Below are 17,968 nucleotides of genomic sequence, written 5' to 3'. Positions count from 1 at the left end.
CTGGAGTCTCGAACAAGTGTTTAGCTTTCCGTTTAGAACCACACATAGTCAGTGTTTTGAGAGCGAACAGTGAAAAGGTGTAGCGCAACAAGCCTGGAGATAGGAGTCACTGCACAGACAGAATGAGTCTAAGATCAGGAAGATAGTATAAGGCTGAAGATCAGCTACCCAGGATACATCAAGAGCATGTCAAGTGTCCAGCAAGATGATACACGCTCACACTAGTCTAGATTATTAAGGCCCAGTCAGATTTCATCAGCAAGTGCTCTTTTAGTCAGGGCTCGCGACAAAGCAGAGGCAGCTCATGTTCAGCTAGAATTTGCTGATAAAGAGGCCGCCATTATGAAGGAAAGAGCAGACAAAGAAATAGAAAAATCGTAACAGGAAGCAAGGTTGCATATTCTTAAGAGTCAGTGTGCAGCCGCCGCTGCATCAGCAGAGGCCGCAGCTTATGCCGATATTGAGCGACTCTAGAAGTGGGTCTATCTACGAAGGGCCAGATGTGCCTGAGAAACCCCTTTCCTCAGTAGAATGCACAAATAACTTTCAAACAGCAATGCAACAAAACAGTTCCCCAATCCAGAGTCAGCTGAATTTAAATCAGAACCAGCAGAATCCCTGAGTGTACGAAAACAAACCCATAAGGTTAGCAGTACCAGAGCAATTAAAGATGAATCGTGAGAGACATATAGGAACAGGCATGGTGAATCCTTACTACAGCAACCCAAACACCAGAGCACACAAGATATCACTAAATATCTTATCCGTAAAGAAAAGGTTAATTCAGGCTTTCTCAAGTTTGATGACTGCCCCGAGAATTACTGGGCATGGAAGTCTTCTTTTCTGAATGCAGTCAAAGACTTAGACTTATCAGCAGTAGAGATGTCCCAAACTATTCGCTGGCGAACAGTTCCCGGCTAACATCGCTTGTTCGCCGCGGCGGGCGAACATATGCAATGTTCGGTCCGCCCCCTATACGTCATCATTGAGCAAACTTTGATCCTGTACCTCACAGTCAGCAGACACATTCCATCCAATCAGCATACCCTCCCTCCCCGACCCTCCCACCTCCTATAAAAAAGAAAGGACGGCAGCCCTCTTAAATTCATTCTGAAGCTGCAGTGTTAGTGAGAGCAGGGACAGTGCTGCTGCTGCTGAATTAATAGGGAAATCGTTAGCTAGGCCAGTGTTCTGTGTCCACTCCAGTCCTCAAAGACTCATCTGCTGTAAGGACAGCGTCCTGACAGCACCCCAAAAAGCCCTTGTTAGGGCTGGTACATCAGTCTGCTTTTATTTATTTTTCTATATATATATTGCAGTTGCCTGCCCGTGTGTGAGAGGCCACAGGCCCACAGACTGTACTGTGTGCACACACTCATATCGGGTGGCACAGTACCTTGCAGATAAAAAAAGTCATTTAATTTTTCCTCTGTAATATAATTGCAGTTGCCTGCCAGTGAGTGTCAGGCCCACAGACTGTACTGTGCCCACTGCCCACCACTCATATCGGGTGGCACAGTACCTTGCAGATAAATAAAGTCATTTAATTTTTCCTCTGTAATATAATTGCAGTTGCCTGCCAGTGAGTGTCAGGCCCACAGACTGTACTGTGCCCACTGCCCACCACTCATATAGGGTGGCACAGTACCTTGCAGATAAAAAAGTCATTTAATTTTTCCTCTGTAATATAATTGCAGTTGCCTGCCAGTGAGTGTCAGGCCCACAGACTGTACTGTGCCCATTGCCCACCACTCATATAGGGTGGCACAGTACCTTGCAGATAAAAAAGTCATTTAATTTTTCCTCTGTAATATAATTGCAGTTGCCTGCCAGTGAGTGTCAGGCCCACTGAATGTACTGTGCCCACTGCCCACCACTCATATAGGGTGGCACAGTACCTTGCAGATAAAAAAGTCATTTAATTTTTCCTCTGTAATATAATTGCAGTTGCCTGCCAGTGAGTGTCAGGCCCACAGACTGTACTGGGCCCACTGCCCACCACTCATATAGGGTGGCACAGTACCTTGCAGATAAAAAAGTCATTTAATTTTTCCTCTGTAATATAATTGCAGTTGCCTGTCAGTGAGTGTCAGGCCCACAGACTGTACTGTGCCCATTGCCCACCACTCATATAGGGTGGCACAGTACCTTGCAGATAAAAAAGTCATTTAATTTTTCCTCTGTAATATAATTGCAGTTGCCTGCCAGTGAGTGTCAGGCCCACTGAATGTACTGTGCCCACTGCCCACCACTCATATAGGGTGGCACAGTACCTTGCAGATAAAAAAGTCATTTAATTTTTCCTCTGTAATATAATTGCAGTTGCCTGCCAGTGAGTGTCAGGCCCACAGACTGTACTGTGCCCACTGCCCACCACTCATATAGGGTGGCACAGTACCTTGCAGATAAAAAAGTAATTTAATTTTTCCTCTGTAATATAATTGCAGTTGCCTGCCAGTGAGTGTCAGGCCCACAGACTGTACTGTGCCCATTGCCCACCACTCATATAGGGTGGCACAGTACCTTGCAGATAAAAAAGTCATTTAATTTTTCCTCTGTAATATAATTGCAGTTGCCTGCCAGTATGTGTCAGGCCCACTGAATGTACTGTGCCCACTGCCCACCACTCATATAGGGTGGCACAGTACCTTGCAGATAAAAAAGTCATTTAATTTTTCCTCTGTAATATAATTGCAGTTGCCTGCCAGTGAGTGTCAGGCCCACAGACTGTACTGTGCCCATTGCCCACCACTCATATAGGGAGGCACAGTACCTTGCAGATAAAAAAGTCATTTAATTTTTCCTCTGTAATATAATTGCAGTTGCCTGCCAGTGAGTGTCAGGCCCACTAAATGTACTGTGCCCACTGCCCACCACTCATATAGGGTGGCACAGTACCTTGCAGATAAAAAAGTCATTTAATTTTTCCTCTGTAATATAATTGCAGTTGCCTGCCAGTGAGTATCAGGCCCACAGACTGTACTGTGCCCATTGCCCACCACTCATATAGGGTGGCTTAGTACCTTGCAGATAAAAAAGTCATTTAATTTTTCCTCTGTAATATAATTGCAGTTGCCTGTCAGTGAGTGTCAGGCCCACTGAATGTACTGTGCCCACTGCCCACCACTCATATAGGGTGGCACAGTACCTTGCAGATAAAAAAGTCATTTAATTTTTCCTCTGTAATATAATTGCAGTTGCCTGCCAGTGAGTATCAGGCCCACAGACTGTACTGTGCCCATTGCCCACCACTCATATAGGGTGGCACAGTACCTTGCAGATAAAAAAGTCATTTAATTTTTCCTCTGTAATATAATTGCAGTTGCCTGTCAGTGAGTGTCAGGCCCACTGAATGTACTGTGCCCACTGCCCACCACTCATATAGGGTGGCACAGTACTTTGCAGATAAAAAAGTCATTTAATTTTTCCTCTGTAATATAATTGCAGTTGCCTGCCAGTGAGTGTCAGGCCCACTGACTGTACTGTGCCCACTGCCCACCACTCATATAGGGCGGCACAGTACCTTGCACGCATAGTACCACTAATCTAAAAAAAAATGACAGACAGAGGCAGGCCACCCCGCAGGGGCCGTCGTGGTCGTGGTGCTGTGATTTCCTTTGGCCCTAGAATAATGCCCAGTGTTCAGAGGCCACGTACCCTGAACTCGAAAAGTTCTGAGGACATAGTTGACTGGCTTACACAGGACACCCAATCTTCTACAGCTTCCGGTCGGAACCTTGACGCACCATCCTCCTCCAGCTCAGCTTCGGGGACCTCTCAAGTTACCACTCGCCCGCCCGCCGCCACCACCAACACTAGCACCACAGCCGCTTCACTTGATCTAAGGAAAACGAATACGTCCCACGGCGCAAAATACCGTCAACCAGTCACCAGGATCAAGAAAGGAATCTTTTATTGCAGCGATACAACGCGTTTCGGGGAATCACTCCCCTTCATCAGGTACAAAAAAGCGGCACAAGTTTAACAGCACAAAGCTACACATATTTATACATACAAAGGATCGCCTATGAAGGGGTCACAGGGTCAAGGAGGGTGTTGCCTACATGGATATATGGCAGATACAATGTGTATATCAGCACAGTCCTCATAACGAACTGCCGATGTACACAACCTAATTATGCTTGTACATTATGGAACAAAAAATCGTAATGCTACTTGCTTATTTAATAAAGATCTCACAGTCACATGACGGGACGGTGCCCAAAAGGAGGCCCTGGAGTAGAAAGCAATTGGAGGTGCATCGGAATGCGCATCTCACGCGCCCAAAATCGCACTTGTTAATGATGTAATATTACTGTGTTCCGGACCCGCATCACATGAGCGGGACCGGGTCACGTGGAGGCCGTAGCCAAGTTACAGAGACACTCCAATGACAGGGGAGCAGTCTGCTGTATAAGAGCATGTTGCGTATTCCGGCCCAACATCACGTGATGAGGGCCGGATCACATGGGAGCCGCTGCTAGGTAACAGGAACGCTCTGGTGGTATGAGAGCGATCCACTGTTTACGGAAGCAAAAACTAGATATTCAATCAGTCTAACTTATGCTAGGGGAGCAGAATTTAGATCATATATATACTAAGACAAAGGGATTAGACTCCTAGGTAAAAAAAAAAATATATAATATAAATATATATATATATGTATATATATATATATATATATATATATATATATATATATATATATATATATATGAGAGTGGCATAATGAGGTGATATAACCTTAAAAAGATAAAATTTTAAAAAGGGGATGAAAAAAAACTAATAATTATAAATAAATAACAGAATAAATAATTGAATAAAATACATATATATTCACACTTCTGGGGTAATGCATAAAATAGAATTAAATAATATGCCACATAAAATGCCACGTAAAAGATTTTTTTCTGGTAAAGTGATCATATCCAGAAAAAATGTATGTTGATACATTGAATGAACCAAACACATGATTAATAACAATCATCATCGTGACATTGAATGAACTTGATCTGTCAGAGGAGTTATTTACACATCAGTTGGAAGAAATGAGTGATGCGCAACCATTATTGCCAGAGGATGTAGATAACAGGGATATGTCTCAGTCAGGCAGCATTACACACATGGACGTACGGTGTGATGATGATGATGTTGCACCCGCTGCTGCTTCCTTTGCTGAGTTGTCAGATACAAGTGAAGCGGTTGATGATGACGATGTGTCCTTGGATGTCACGTGGGTGCCCGCTCGAGAGAAGAAGAACAGGGGGAAAGTTCAGATGGGGAGACAGAGAGGAGGAGGAGACGAGTTGGAAGCAGGGGGAGGTCGTCGCAAGGAGATAGTGGCACAGACAGACAGCATGTATCGGCACCCGGGGTCAGCCAGACAGCACGCCAATCAACGCATGCTGTTGCCACCACCAGAATGCCGTCATTGCAAAGCTCAGCAGTGTGGCATTTTTTTTGTGTGTCTGCCTCTGATAACAGCGATGCCTTTTGCAACCTGTGCCAAAAGAAACTGAGTCGTGGGACGTCCAACACCCACCTAGTCATAACTGCTTTGCAAAGGCACATGATCTCACATCATAAACGCCTATGGGATCAACACATGAGTACAAGCAGCACACAAACTCAAAGCTACCATCCTCCTCCTGGTCCAGCATCTTAAGCCATGTCAACCACTGCTGTCCTCCTTGCCCCCTCTCAACCACCCGCCACTCCGCCTCTCACCTTCAGCAGTTCCTGCTCATCTACCCACAGTCAGGTGTCTGTCAAGGAAATGTTTGAGCCTAAGAAGCCAATGTCACAGAGTCACCCCCTTGCCCGGCGTCTGACAGCTGGCTTGTCAGAACTCTTAGCCCGCCAGCTTTTACCATACAAGCTGGTGGAGTCTGAGGCCTTCAAAAAATTTGTAGCTATTGGGACACAGCAGTGGAAGGTACCCGGCCTAAATTTTTTTTCACAAAAGGCAATCCCCAAACTGTACTCTATTGTGGAAGTCATGGCATGTCTGGCACACAGTGTTGGGGCAAAGGTCCATCTGACCACTGATACCTGGTCTGCAAAGCACGGTCAGGGCAGGTATATCACGTACACTGCGCATTGGGTAAACCTGCTGACGGCTGCCAAGCATGGAATGCGTGGCTCTGCAGAGGAGTTGGTGACACCGCCATGACTTGCAGGCAGGCCTGCTGCCACCTCCTCTACTCCTCCTACTCCATCCTCTTCGCTAACCTCCTCGGCTGAGTCCTCTTCTGCTGCTGCGTCTTGCTCCACATCAACTGCACCCCCCCAGCTCCCCAGGGACTATTCCACATCCCGGATATGACAGTGTCACACCGTCTTGGGGTTGACTTGCCTGAAAGCAGAGAGTCACACCGGATCAGCACTCCTGTCCGCCCTGAACGCACAGGTGGATCAGTGGCTGACCCTGCACCAACTGGAGATCGGCAAAGTGGTGTGTGGCAACGGAAGCAATCTGTTGGCGGCATTGAATTTGGGCAAGTTGACACATGTGCCGTGCATGGCACATGTGTTGAATCTGATCGTACAACGCTTTGTGTATAAGTACCCAGGCTTACAGGACGTCCTCAAGCAGGCCAGGAAGGTGTGTGGCCATTTCAGGCGTTCCTACACGGCCATGGCGCACTTTTCCGATATTCAGCGGCGAAACAACATGCCAGTGAGGCGCTTGATTTGCAACAGCCCGACATGTTGGAATTCAACACTCCTAATGTTCGACCGCCTGCTCCAACAAGAAAAAGCCGTCAACGAGTATTTGTATGACCGGGGTGCTAGGACAGCTTCTGCGGAGCTGGGTATTTTTTTGCCACGTTACTGGATGCTCATGCGCAATGCCTGTAGGCTCATGCGTCCTTTTGAGGAGGCGACAAACCTAGTCAGTCGCACTGAAGGCACCATCAGCGACCTCATCCCATTTGTTTTCTTCCTGGAGTGTGCCCTGCGAAGAGTGCTGGATCAGGCCGTAGATGAGCGTGAAGAGGAAGAGTTGTGGTCACCATCACCACCAGAAACACCCTTATCATCATCGCTTGCTGGACCTGCGGCAACGCTGGAAGAGGAGTCTGAGGAAGAGGAGTCAGAGGAGGAATGTGGCTTTAAGGAGGAGAAAGACCAACCACAGCAGGCATCCCAGGGTGCTCGTTGTCACCTATCTGGGACCCGTGGTGTTGTACGTGGCTGGGGGGAAGAACAGACCTTTAATGAGATCAGTGAGGATGAGGAACGGGACATGAGTAGCTCGGCATCCAACCTTGTGCAAATGGGGTCTTTCATGCTGTCATGACTGTTGAAGGACCCTCGTATAAAAAGGCTGAAGGATAACGACCTGTACTGAGTGGCCACGCTACTAGACCCCCGGTATAAGCAGAAAGTGGCTGAAATGTTACAGAAATTACCGGAAGTCGGAAAGGATGCAGCAGTTCCAAAACAAGTTAAAAAGTATGCTTTACACAGCGTATAAGGGTGATGTCACAGCACAACGGGAATCTAACGGGGGAAGAGGTGAAAGTAATCCTCCTCCTACCACGACCATGCCGGCAAGGACAGGACGCTTTACAGACGTGTTGTTGATGGAGGACATGCAGAGCTTTTTAAGTCCTACGCATTGCCACAGCCCTTCGGGGTCCACTCTCAGAGAACGACTCGACCGACAGGTAGCAGACTACCTCGTCTTAACTGCAGATATCGACACTCTGAGGAGCGATGAACCCCTTGACTACTGGGTGTGCAGACTTGACCTGTGGCCTGAGCTATCCCAATTTGCGATAGAACTTCTGGCCTGCCCCGCTTCAAGTGTCCTGTCAGAAAGGACCTTCAGCACAGCAGGAGGTATTGTCACTGAGAAGAGAAGTCGCCTAGGTCAAAAAAGTCTAGATTACCTCACCTTTATTAAGATGAATGAGGCATGGATCCCGAAGGGACTGACAGTGGGGGATGCATTTGACTAAAAAAGGCCTGATGAGATGCCTTGGGCTAAAAATGGTCCCCACGCTGCTGTATTTAATCTCTGCATGCCGATGACTTGCATGACTTCTCCGCCACCAACTAGCGTTCAAGCCGCAATGTTTTAGTGCACTTTCTGCCTGGAAAACAGCGGCTGCAACAAAACCAAATTTTTCAGGCATGTGTACATGCCAAATTTTTCTGGCCTCTGGTGCTGCACTGTGGCTGCAAAAACAAAACAAAAAAAAAGGCACATACATGTGTCAATTCCCCTTCGTGATCGTTACCTTGTTCTGGTGAAGGGGCTTGCGTATCACAAAGAAGCGATCACCTCTATGAGTGTGTTGGCAATGTTGGCACACCCCAGATGATAAGGTCATTGCTTCATTGTGAACAGACAAAAAGCGATCGGCTGGATAATTTTTCATAGAAAAAACATGAATTTTCTTTGTGATCATCTAAGGTGATCATTAAAGTCTACTAGGCCAACAATGGGCCCACACTGCAGAATCATTGTTTTCTGGGTCACTTAACTGTCACTGAACTACCTCAGCACGACCATAGGCTTTGAAAAACCGCCATTACCTGCAATCTCCCGAACTTGCGCACGAGCACAGTCATCACTACACCAAGATTGACGCATAGAGGTATAAAATTTATGTCATGAATGTGTCAACTATTGACAACTCTTTGCGGTTGTTTGTGGTGCGTTAAACGGGGAGTTTGGTCTGTCAGAGTTTGGTCTGTCACTGTGAAGCGGGCGTAACCCTTACACTACCTGATCGATACAACATCATAACTGATCGTATACACACACTGGATGTTTTAAAGCATGTTATTCCAAACAATTTAAGAATGTTAGGTGATTTATACCCTTTATGGATTAAAACCCGACTCTGCGTCAACTACGTAATTTCCCATGGGAGTTTTGCCATGGACCCCCCTCCGGCATGCCACAGTCCAGGTGTTAGTCCCCTTGAAACAACTTTTCCATCACTATTGTGGCCAGAAAAAGTCCCTGTGGGTTTTAAAATTCGCCTGCCTATTGAAGTCTATGGCAATTCGCCCGGTTCGCGAACATTTGCGTAAATTCGCGTTCGCCGTTCGCGAACGGAAATTTATGTTCGCGACATCTCTAGCAGCTGAGATGCTAGACCTGATGATAAAATGGCTTGGGACTGAGTCAGCAGAGCATGCAAGAAGGATGCGCAGGATACACATATTTAGCCCTTCAGCAGGACTTGATATGGCCTTGCAAAGACTAGGAAAGATATGGATCACCAGAGGCAATTGAAGGTGCTCTAATGAAAAGATTTGAGTCTTTCCCTAAGCTAAACAGCAAAGACAATTTGAAACTGCAAGAGCTGGGTGATATTCTTTGGGAAGTCCAGTGTGCCAAGAAGAAGGCTATTTAAGAGGACTTGCACATTTAGATACAGCCAGCGTTACTAAGCTTATAGTGGAGAAACTACCTCACAACCTACAAAAAAAATGAGTGTTGGAGCCAAATACAAAGACCCTTGTCCGGTCATTCTGATGCAATCAGCCAGATTGCATCAGGGTGAATGCTTGGGGCACATTCACACTGATGCACCTGGTTTCAGACATTGGGGCCTATGGATATGGGGGGATATCTGTATAATATACATGTGTATGGATGCTTGGGGCACATCCATACACATGTATACACTGATACTGGGGTATATAGGGGTCTATACACCTATCAGGGGGCACATATATTATATTGTAAGGGGGATTATCTTCCAGGGACCATATATTTCCCACAGGGGCCAACATAAGCCCCTGTGGACCACCAAGGGCAGATGTGCGCAGATGCTGGGCACATCTGCGCACATCATCCCATGATATGGTGGTCAATGTATGCATATATACCATACATGCATGCACGTGTTTGCATGCATGCATAGATATATATGCATACGTCTCAACCCTTCCTCAAGATCTTTCTACAAGATAAGTGCATATATAATTGATTGAGTCCCTGTTAGCATCCAGTTTTATCAATGCTTTAAGAAAATTATTTAAGGAGTTGCATATGTGCTCAAATGATGCAGAACTTCAAGACTATCTTCAAGACAAAGTATGCACATGAATCTTTAACACTCCACACTTATCTCACATGGGAGGTGCTTGGGAGAGATTAATAGGTGTAGCTAGGCGCATTTTAGATCCAATGTTACTCCAAGCTAAAAGTACTCGTTTGACTCACGAGACTTTGAGTACTTTCATGGCAGAAGTTATAGCTATCATTAATGCAAGACCTTTGGTACCACTATCTACAGATCCAGATAATCCAACAGTTCTTACTCCTACTATGCTCTTGACCCAAAAGGTAGACTCTTTGTCGGCCCCTTGTGGGGACTTTAGTACAACAGAACTTCATGTAAAGCAATAGAAACAAGTCCAGTGCCTGGCTGATACGTTTTGGAAAAGATGGAGGAGAGAATACAGTCTTACCTTACAAAGTCGGAGGAAATGGACTAAGACCAGTCCCAATGTCAAAGTTGTAGAAGTTGTGTTGTTGAAAGATGGTCAAGAAAGCAGAAACAACTGGCCTATGGGAATTGTCACAAATACATTGCCAAGTAAAGATGGTAAATTGGTAATGTCAGAAAGGTTGAAGTCAAAGTGACGAAACAAGGGACTGCTAAAGTGTACGCCAGACCAGTGTCAGATGTCATTGTTCTCCTTTGAATAGGTATTTCTATTATGTTGCTGGCACAATACATAACATAGAGCTTGTCACTGATAGCTTTCAGAAGTGACATTTGCCATGAGTTAAATTCCATCCTGTGGATTACTATTGGCATTGGAGATAGTTTGGCGTAGTGCGGCCTCTCCAATCCGAAGATGGGTTTATGGACAAAGATATTTCTTTATGTGGGCTATCAGCTTAAAGTACCACTGCCAAGAGACACTGATATTGTGGACTCATGTTATGTTACCAGTTCTAGTCAGGACTTTCTTATTAGTGTGTTTTCCCTGTACAGATTCCTTTGGTAGACAACACAAGCAGTGGGCTTCTGTTTACTGGAGTCTAGGACAAGTGTTTAGCTGTCCGTTTAGAACCATACATAGTCAGTGTTTTGAGAGCGGAACACTACTTTTATAATAGATAGTAATACCTCCAAAAATACACTGCTCAAAAAAATAAAGGGAACACTTAAACAACACAATGTAACTCCAAGTCAATCACACTTCTGTGAAATCAAACTGTCCACTTAGGAAGCAACACTGAGTGACAATCAATTTCACATGCTGTTGTGCAAATGGGATAGACAACAGGTGGAAATTATTGGCAATTAGCAAGACACCCCCAATAAAGGAGTGGTTCTGCACCACTTCTCAGTTCCTATGCTTCCTGGCTGATGTTTTGGTCACTTTTGAATGCTGGCGGTGCTTTCACTCTAGTGGTAGCATGAGACGGAGTCTACAACCCACACAAGTGGCTCAGGTAGTGCAGCTTATGGCACATCAATGCGAGCAGTGGCAAGAAAGTTTGCTGTGTCTGTCAGCGTAGTGTCCAGAGCATGGAGGCGCTACCAGGAGACAGGCCAGTACATCAGGAGACGTGGAGGAGGCCGTAGGAGGGCAACAACCCAGCAGCAGGACCGCTACCTCCGCCTTTGTGCAAGGAGGAACAGGAGGAGCACTGCCAAAGCCCTGCAAAATGACCTCCAGCAGGCCACAAATGTGCATGTGTCTGCTCAAACGGTCAGAAACAGACTCCATGAGGGTGATATGAGGGCCCGACGTCCACAGGTAGGGGTTGTGCTTACAGCCCAACACCGTGCAGGACGTTTGGCATTTGCCAGAGAACACCAAGATTGGCAAATTCGCCACTGGCGCCCTGTGCTCTTCACAGATGAATGCAGGTTCACACTGAGCACATGTGACAGACGTGACAGAGTCTTGAGACGCCGTGGAGAACGTTCTGCTGCCTGCAACATCCTCCAGCATGACCGGTTTGGCATTGGGTCAGTAATGGTGTGGGGTGGCATTTCTTTGGAGGGCCGCACAGCCCTCCATGTGCTCTCCAGAGGTAGCCTGACTGCCATTAGGTACCGAGATGAGATCCTCAGACCCCTTGTGAGACCATATGCTGGTGCGGTTGGCCCTGGGTTCCTCCTAATGCAAGACAATGCTAGACCTCATATGGCTGGAGTGTGTCAGCAGTTCCTGCAAGACGAAGGCATTGATGCTATGGACTGGCCCGCCAGTTCCCCAGACCTGAATCCAATTGAGCACATCTGGGACATCATGTCTCGCTCTATCCACCAACGTCACGTTGCACCACAGACTGTCCAGGAGTTGGCAAATGCTTTAGTCCAGGTCTGGGAGGAGATCCCTCAGGAGACCGTCCGCCACCTCATCAGGAGCATGCACAGGCGTTGTAGGGAGGTCATACAGGCACATGGAGGCCACACACACTAGTGAGCCTCATTTTGACTTGTTTTAAGGACATTACATCAAAGTTGGATCAGCCTGTAGTGTGTTTTTCCACTTTAATTTTGAGTGTGACTCCAAATCCAGATGTCCATGGGCTGAAAAATTTGATTTCCATTTTTTAATTTTTGTGTGATTTTGTTGTCAGCACATTCAACTATGTAAAGAACAAAGTATTTCAGAAGAATATTTAATTCATTCAGATCTAGGATGTGTTATTTTTGTGTTCCCTTTATTTTTTTGAGCAGTGTAGTTATTACTTTACATTCCCCATATGTCTACTTCATTGGTACCCTGCAGCATCGCCACCCTTCAGATCGCAAACACAATACTTGGAAATAGGATTAAAAGACACTCATCGATCTTTTCAAAGAACGCATCATTTTGAAGATTCGCATCAATTGGAAGACTTGCATCGATACCCGCGCTTTTTTTCAAACTCCAAGCCGCCGCTCCCGCCCACGTGGGATGCCACGTCACGGGCAGGTAGAGCAAGGCCGGTGAATAACACAGCAGCAGAACGGGTAACGTAACACTAAAAGGGTGCCTCTACATCGAGCACCTGTTCCTCCCCTTTTTTAGCCGCATATTTGCAACGTATTTCGACATACCTAACCCATATCGATATAAAGCTACGAATTTAGAGGCTATTCATATGTCGATCCTGCTACATGTACAGTACACTTACTTTTTTCTCCCAGTGAACCAGGCTGCAATCACCCTCAACTGTAACCATCTTTAGCTCCACCTACAGGACACAAATGACAAATCAAGGACTTTAAGGAACATAATATGCGAACTCTGTCCTAACACATTAAGTGGACCGAAGATATTTTTCTCCATTATATTTTTTATATTTTTTCTATATTCTTTGATTTTTATATATTCTTCGAATTTCTATATTGTTCGAATTTCTCATTTCTTCCTTTTTTTTCATTTTTTTATATATATCTTTATAATTTTATCAATAAATTAACATTTTTTAAATAGCAACAATTATGGTGTGACCATTATATACCGTTATATACCACTTCAACAACACAACCCACACCTTTACCACCAACCGCTCAATATTTCAACAAACCACACATATTGAACCTGGATACTGAGTGCCTCCCACATCTATATCTTATGTGTCTACTTCATGTTTGGATCATTTTGTGAATGCCATTTTATTTTTTGGGGACGTTAGAAGGCTTAGAAAATTAGAAGCAAATCTTAAATTTTTTAGAAAATTTCCAAAACCCACTTTTTAAGGACCAGTTCAGGTCTGAAGTCACTTTGTGAGGATTACATAATAGAAACTACCCAAAAATGACCCCATTTTAGAAACTACACCCCTCAAGGTATTCAAAACTGATTTTACAAACACCTTTAGGTGTTCCACAAGAATTAATGGAAAATGTAGATGAAATTTCAGAATTTCACTTTTTTGGCAGATTTTTCATTTTAATCCATTTTTTTCAGCTAACAAAGCAAGGGTTAGCAGCCAAACCAAAACTCAATATTTATTTCCCTGATTCTGTAGTTTACAGAAACACCCCATATGTGGTCGTAAACTGCTGTCCGGGCACACGGCAGGGCGCAGAAGGAAAGGAACGCCATATGGTTTTTAGAAGGCAGATTTCACTGGGATAATTTTAAGCTGCCTTGTCACATTTGAAGACCCCCTAATGCACCCCTAGAGTAGAAACTTCAAAAAAGTGACCCACTATGGGATAAGGTTGCAGTTTTGTTGGTACTATTTTAGGGTACATATGATTTTTGGTTGCTCTATATTACACTTTTTGTGAGGCAGGGTAAGAAAAAATAGCTATTTTAGCACCGTTTTTATTTTTGGTTATTTACAACGTTCATCTAACAGGTTAGATCATGTGCTATTTTTATAGAGCAGGTTGTTACAAACACGACAATACCAAATATGATTTGGTATAGCATTTTAGAAAAAATATATTTTTGTGTCTCCACATTCTGTTACTATTTTAGGGTGCATATGACTTTTTAATCACTTGGTATTACACTTTTTGTGATGTAAGGTGACAAAAGATGGCTTTTTTGACACACTTTATTTTTTTATTTTTTACGGTGTTCACCTGAGGGGTTAGCACCAATACCTAATATATCAACTTTTTTTATTTATTAAAGTTTTACACAATAATATCATTTTTGAAACAAAAAAAAAATAATTTTAGTGTCTTCATAGTCTGAGAGCCATAGTTCTTTTTTATTTTCTGGGCGATTGTCTTAGGTAGGGTACCATTTTTGTGGGATGAGATGACGGTTTGGTACTATTTTGGGGTGCATATGACTTTTTGATTGCTTGGTATTAGTCTTTTTGCGGTGCAAGATGACAAAAAATGGCTTTTTTGACACACTTTTTATTTATTTATTTTTTACAATGTTTACCTGAGGGGTTAGGTCATGTCATATTTTTATACAGCAGGTTCTTATGGATGCGCCAATATCTAATATATCAACTTTTTTTATTTACTTAAGTTTTACACAATAATATCATTTTTGAAACAAAAAAAAAAATCATTTTAGTGTTTCCGTATGAGAGACATAGTTTATTTTATTTTTTCTGGGCGATTGTCTTAGATAGAGTATGGTATAATTTTTGCGGGATGATATGACGGCTTTATTGGTACTATTTTTTGAATTTTTTTACGGTGTTCACCTGAGGGGTTAGGTCATGTGATATTTTTATACAGCAGGTTGTTACGGACGCGCAATACTTAATATGTATACTTTTTTATTTACTTAAGTTTAACACAATAACAGCATTTTTTAAACCCAAAAAATTATGTTTTAGTGTTTACATATTTTGAGAGCCATAGTTTTTTTCATTTTTTGGGCGATTGTCATAGGCTACTTTCACACTAGCGTTCGGGTGTCCGCTCGTGCGCACCGTTTGAAGGGGCTCACGAGCGGCCCCGAACGCATCCGTCTGGCCCCAATGCATTCTCAGTGGAGGCGGATCCACTGAGAATGCATCCGCCTGCCAGCGTTCAGCCTCCGCTCCGCTCAGTGAGCGGACACCTGAACGCTGCTTGCAGCGTTCGGGTGTCCGCCTGGCCGTGCGGAGGCGAGCGGATCCGTCCACACTTACAATGTAAGTCAATGGGGACGGATCCGCTTGAAGATGACACTATATGGCTCAATCTTCAAGCGGATCCGTTCCCCATTGACTTTCAATGTAAAGTCTGAACGGATCCGCTCAGGCTACTTTCAGACTTAGAAAATTTTCTAAGTAATAATGCAGACGGATCCGTTCTGAACGGATGCAAACGTCTGCATTATCGGAGCGGATCCGTCTGATGAAACATCAGACGGTTCCGCTCCGAACGCTAGTGTGAAAGTAGCCTTAGGTAGGGGCTCACTTTTTTTCGGGATGAGGTGACTATATTGGGAGGCGTACGCCTTTTTGATCGCTTGGTGTTGCACTTTTAGGGATGTAAGGTGACCAAAAAATGTTTTTTTTTAGCACAGTTTTTATTTTATTTTTGACCGTATTCATCTGAGGGGTTAAGTCATGTGATATTTTTATAGAGCCGGTCAATATGGATGCGGCGATATATAATATGTCTACTTTTCAATTTTTTACCTATTTTTTACTATTTTTTTTTTACTTTATTCTAGGTAAATAATGCTTTTTTTTTTTACTTGAAACTTAAAATTTTTTGTAAAACTTTTTTTTCTAACTTTTTTTTAACTTTTACCATTCTGGGAATTCAACTTTTGGGAGTCTGATCCCCTTTACAATACTTCTGTATTGTAAAGCATTGGCTGTAAGTTTATCACTGAATGTAATACACTTACAGCCTGCTTGCCTGATAGATCCAGGGGGCTGGATCTCACAGGCTCTCCCGGAAGGCAGCCACGATGTCTAAGGAAGGCATCGGGCTGCCTTCACTGCCATTGGGTCCCAGTCAAAGCAGCGCGGGGACCCGATGGCCACCCTGCACATGTCTGAAGCCCCTACGTGCCGCGGTCATTGCCGCCGAATGCAGCAGGGGTCTGGCTATCAGTGACTGCCGGACCCCTGCTGCTGATTGGGCGGGCGCATCTCCTGCACCCGCCTGTACACTGCGTCTTACATGTACGCCGCTGGTCCTTAAGCCACGGACATCTACGCCGTACATGTACGGCGCAGGTCCTTAAGGGGTTAATAATGATAATAATAAATAAAGCATTAGGTTTCTATTCAGTAACTACAAACAGGTTGCTTTTAAAGTAAGTCTGTAGTATGTGGTACCCTGTCTGTACCCTGGCCAGGATGTAAAAAAGCTGGGGATTGGAAGGTCACCAAATAGAACCAGTGAGGCGGTCCAAAGTGGCGGAGAGCAGGTGAATATGATTTTTTCCTTAGGTACTGTACCACAGGCTAGGAGGCTTACATTAAAAAAGACCAATCCTGGAATACCCCTTTAAGGAATATACAAAATAAACTAGAACATGGTATAACAGTTCTCTACAGTCGTGGCCAAAAGTTTTGAGAATGACACAAATATTAGTTTTCACAAAGTTTGCTGCTAAACTGCTTTTAGAACTTTGTTTCAGTTGTTTCTGTGATGTAGTGAAATATAATTACACGCACTTCATACGTTTCAAAGGCTTTTATCGAAAATTACATGACATTTATGCAAAGAGTCAGTATTTGCAGTGTTGGCTCTTCTTTTTCAGGACCTCTGCAATTCGACTGGGCATGCTCTCAATCAACTTCTGGGCCAACTCCTGACTGATGGCAACCCATTCTTTCATAATCGCTTCTTGGAGTTTGTCAGAATTAGTGGGTTTTTGTTTGTCCACCCGCCTCTTGAGGATTGACCACAAGTTCTCAATGGGATTAAGATCTGGGGAGTTTCCAGGCCATGGACCCAAAATGTCAACGTTTTGGTCCCCGAGCCACTTAGTTATCACTTTTGCCTTATGGCACGGTGCTCCATCGTGCTGGAAAATGCATTGTTCTTCACCAAACTGTTATTGGATTGTTGGAAGAAGTTGCTGTTGGTTTTGGTACCATTCTTTATTCATGGCTGTATTTTTGGGCAAAATTGTCAGTGAGCCCACTCCCTTGGATGAGAAGCAACCCCACACATGAATGGTCTCAGGATGCTTTACTGTTGGCATGACACAGGACTGATGGTAGCGCTCACCTTTTCTTCTCCGGACAAGCCTTTTTCCAGATGCCCCAAACAATCTGAAAGAGGCTTCATCGGAGAATATGATTTTGCCCCAGTCCTCAGCAGTCCATTCACCATACTTTCTGCAGAAGATCAATCTGTCTATGATGTTTTTTTTCTTGACACCAGGCCATCTTCCAAAAGTCTTCGCCTCACTGTGCATGCAGATGCGCTCACACCTGCCTGCTGCCATTCCTGAGCAAGCTCTTCACTGGTGGCACTCCGATCCCGCAGCTGAATCCTCTTTAGGAGACGATCCTGGCGCTTGCTGGACTTTCTTGGACGCCCTGAAGCCTTCTTAATAAGAATTGAACCTCTTTCCTTGAAGTTCTTGATGATCCTATAAATTGTTGATT

This window comes from Bufo bufo, chromosome 2 (assembly GCF_905171765.1).
Source record: "Bufo bufo chromosome 2, aBufBuf1.1, whole genome shotgun sequence".
NCBI classification, from domain to species: domain Eukaryota; kingdom Metazoa; phylum Chordata; class Amphibia; order Anura; family Bufonidae; genus Bufo; species Bufo bufo.
This window is presented reverse-complemented; position numbering follows the sequence as displayed.